This window comes from Cornus florida, unplaced genomic scaffold, assembly GCF_030987335.1.
Source record: "Cornus florida cultivar Cherokee Brave unplaced genomic scaffold, ASM3098733v1 CherokeeBrave_3.0.0_Hap2_Chr05, whole genome shotgun sequence".
NCBI classification, from domain to species: Eukaryota; Viridiplantae; Streptophyta; class Magnoliopsida; order Cornales; family Cornaceae; genus Cornus; species Cornus florida.
In genome coordinates, this window is record NW_026775575.1 from 54,651,147 (window position 1) to 54,655,775 (window position 4,629).

Below are 4,629 nucleotides of genomic sequence, written 5' to 3' on the forward strand. Positions count from 1 at the left end.
CACTTTCACTGGAGTTTGAGTTATTTCCATTTAAGAGATAACAATTGAATTATTTATATGGACTATGATGTTGATGCATGCATGTTGAAATGATTTTTCCCAATTTTTGTATCAATGCTTCATATATGCAAGGTAGTCTTCCCAATGAGCCCGTCTCCAGCTCTTTATCTGTTTCAAGTTGTATTTGAGCTATGTTTATGTTTATTTTTGCCATGGTGAATATTTTTGTAATAGCATTCCCGTGTTTTCATTCCATTGAGCTTTGCATTTTGGTTTTGCTAAGGGACTAGCAAAATGTAAGTTTGGGGGTGTGATAAGCGTTGAATACTGTATATTCAAGCGCCCTAAATTACATTAACAAAGTCCATTAATTGATTTTTTTATGTAAATTAACTCCATTTGCATGTTTTTGTGCATTTTCAGGTTAAAGTGCAAAAAAGAAGCAAAAATGATGCCTTGTGGAATTATGAACAAAAAGGGTGCCAATTCTGAATTTCTGGCAGCGGTAGAACCTGACTTTTGTCGCCATTTTCGACCTAGCAAACTCAAGAACTGGACTTCCATCATAACATGAAAGATTTAGAGCTCTGAATCAGCTTTCCAAATCTTCAAGCGGTTCGTCATTCGGAGCTCGGAACAGAGAGTTATGATCTTCTTAACAGAGGTGCGCAGAACTGCCTAGCAGCACTGAAGTCCTGCCTTTCTCCCCATTTTCGACCAACCAGACTTGAGAATTGGGTCTTCATCAAAACATGAAGTTTTTGAAGCACTGAATCAGCTCTCCAAATCTTCAAACAGATCATCATTCGGAGTTCGGGGCACAAAGTTATAGCAGTTTTACCAAAATAGGTCAGTGCTGAGCAAGAAGAGCATGTTGCACATTACACTAATTTAGAGTGCTCGAAAATCAGCCAGATTGCAGGTCGGAAATGCACCCCTCTTCAGCCCACTTGTGCATTGGTTTCCACATTTCCACCCTCCTTCTTTATGGAGTGGTTGGGAATGTCTTTGGAGGGGAGAAAGAGCTTAGTTGATAGATATAAGGCAACTAAGGGCCACATGCATCGGATCCTTGAATTTTGGCAAGATAGAAGAGAGAGAAGAGAGCAAGAAAGGTGTGTTCTTGGAGTTAGAAGAGGGGAGCTCGAAAATGGAGGTCAAGGCTTTGCTTCCTCCTTCCTTTAGTGCATCAATGGGTAACTAAACCTCCATCTAGGGAGGTGATGAAGCTCTACCTTGTAAGCATGTCTAGTTTTTGATTTATTTTGGGGAATGAAATATATATTTGGCTAGTTCCATGGTCTAGAGCATGTTACAAATTGTAATGAAGATTTTGAATATTTGAATGACTATGTTGATTTACATACTCTTGTCTTAGATTATTTCATCTCATAGTTGTATGGCTTATAGTTTCATAGTGACAATGGAACTAAGATTATGGAACGGTTTTAATGGCATGGTTTTGAGTAGCTTGTTAATCCATAGCTTAAGAATTTCTTTTGATGAGTTAATCTTGTGACTTGATATCATGTGCTTCCACCAATTGATTAATTGTTTGACAATCTCTAGCTTAGTGAGCATGTCTAGGGTTGCATCTTAGTTTAGGTAACTCAACCATGTGAAGCTTTGATAGGTTGTTCTTACTCTTGAATTAATTGAATTTCTTGAAGATATTATAGTAGTCATGTATTATTATATATCAAGGTCATTTCTACATTAACTCCCCAAATTAATCATATAATTAGCTTGTGTAGAGGTTTGGAGTGGACTCACTTCCCTAGACTTCCTTCTCTAAATCTTCTCTTTTAATCTCCTTCAATTTATTGTTTTATGCATTCTGAATTTGTAATTTAGTGACAAACAAAACAAACCCTCTATGAACACCCCTTATCACTCTAAAATGACTCTAGACACTTAGGTTGCCATAGATTAGCGCAGTCCCAGTGGTTCGACTTACCCGACCAATAGCCTTATTTTACAATGATTCGTGCTATTGTGAAGGTTGATGTATAGTTAATCAACCGATCACTGCCCCTTCCTTTTGAATTTCATTTCCATGAGGATTCAATTTCCTTTCTCATAACTAAATCCCTATTTTATAGGAACTTAATTATGTCACCTTAGCCAACTTCTCCCAATGTTCTATTTCTAATGAAATTTCCTTTTGAAATTAACACAAGTCTCGGTTGTTTAGTAACAACCCTTTTGGTGAGGTGGCTGAATATATAGATATCTTCCTAAATCTTCTCCTACTATTTCTCCATTGGCCGACCATTCTTGGACATGCTTAACACTTATTGGCTTCCCATTGGTCCACGTCGCTACTGAAGTGGCTGTCAAGTTTTGGCGCCAACAAATGCCCCCTGAATTTCAAATGCTTTTATCACTTATGATACGAAGCGTTTGGAATTTGAATCGGCCTAAAATTGTAATTCAAATTTTGGTAATAAATTCTCTTTCCAACCACCTGCTTTAATGGTTATCTTTCCCAATTAAAGCGGTGACTACATTAATCCGCTATTACATCCCGCAAGTATTTAGCTTGATGCTCTCTAATCCCTAAAATCATTCTTCTTCCCTTAAACTTTCTATCTCTGAAATTCTTTCTCGGCAAAATCGTTCCTGACGTCTTCTATGGCTCCTAAGAAAACTAAATCAACTGATTCCACCTCTATCCCTCAACCTTCCGATCCTTCAACCCATGGCAACATCATAGAAAAATCCCTAAAAACTCTATCTCCTTACAAATACTGTCTCAATACCCTTATCGATCTTCGTACTGACTTCAAAGGCTTAAGTCCTGCTTTCCTTGACGAAGCTCCTTCATCAATCTCACCTTTCTATCCTTCGGCCGACGTTCTTCCATTCCTTCAAACCTTCCCTCCTAATGAAAATGGCAGTTTGCCACACTTTCATTTTAGAACATAGCATATTCCAAATGATGCTTGGATCAATTGGGTCGACCGGGTTGGAGCTGTGAAGGGAGAAGTATGGAAGGATTGTGGCATATATGATGCCATTCAGCTAAGTAAAACTAACATCGCCCAAGACAGGGCCTTGATGACAGCAGCCATGTTTAATTGGTCGACCACCACCAACTCCTTACACTTGAAGTGTGGCATGATGGCTCCAACCATTCAAGACGTGTGCTATCTAACCGGCCTCAAACCCTTTGGGATTGATGTAAATACCTTGTTGGTAGAGGAGGATTCTCCTTTCATCTTCCCTTCAAAGCAAACTGGAACCAAGTCATCTGAATCCTCTTATGGCAAGTACTTAACTTCCACCATGGATCCTCACGTCCCTGTGAATGATGCTGAACATATTGCCTTTTTGTTGGCCTGGCTGAACAAGTTTCTTTTATGTGTACCGGCCTTTCAAGTCACAAAGGATTTCATTCATGTGGCCGTTGCCCTTTCAAGAGGTAAACACCTTGCTCTTGCTCCCTTGGTGCTTTCCCATTTATATAGAGGGATTTATGACTTGCTTACCTCCAACTTCGGACGCTATGGTGGTCCCCTCTGGTTATTTCAAATTTGGCTTCAAGTGTACTTTCCTGAGTTCGGACCTGTGGTGAGGCCTTCGGCCAATGACCCATTACTTTCTGTAAGTTACGCATCGGCCGTACCTAAATCCCATTCGTTTGGAGATTGCTTCAATTTCTTTTACTCCGGTTGTGAACAGAGGACTATCAGCTAATTCCTTCCATTTTCTCATTGCTCACAAGCACCTCGATGGCTGACTCCTCCTCAAGGAGTGTCTACCAAAAAATCAGCTGATAAGCATTCGGCCATGTGGGCTAGTTTCTTACTTTCAAGAGACCTTCACTTCAACACTGGCCCTCTAGGCACAGTAAACTCAAAAGTTGGAGTTGAGTTCTACAATCCAAACCAACTTGCTAGGCAATTTGGTTAGACTCAAATGATCCCCATGCCCCCTTATTTCTCTTTCAACAAAAACTTCCATAGGCGTGTGGTATTTCCAGATGACTCCTGTGTAAAGAACGTGTCCTCCCAGTTCTCAAATCTGCAAACCGGATTCCAATTCCAACCCTTCATCAAGAACCCAGCCTCAGATTCTAGTTTTGATCAATGGTGGTCTTCTTACATTACTTCTACAAGGACGGCTGATAGCCAGTCACTTGTTGTTAAAATATTAGAATCTTTCAAGTTCATATCTGTGGCCTTTGAAGGGGCATTCGTAATTTCCCGGGCCGTTACCCCAAAGAAGGTGCCTCAAAAGGATCCTCCCAAAGGTAAAAAACAAACGGTCAAGAAACTCCCTTTCTCTCAGCCAACAAATACTCCAACAAGGATCAATAAAGAGAGAAAAGCTAAGGCCAAAGCCACTGCCAGCCTTCTCAAAGGTACAATCTTCCTTTACTTGCATATATATATATATTTTTAAAAGAACTTTTAATTGAATTTCTCTTACACCTTTTTTTTTTTTTTTTTTACAGATTCAGACAGTGGAACTTTATCAGCCTCGCCTAATCCAGAGAACGTTGAGCCCCAAGATGATGAAATTTCCTCAAGCCAACCTCCTCAGCCTACAACAACTGAATCAGTCGTCATCCCTGATGTTCCTCCAGTCCCTCCAAAGGTAAAAGTTTTTATCCATTAACATACG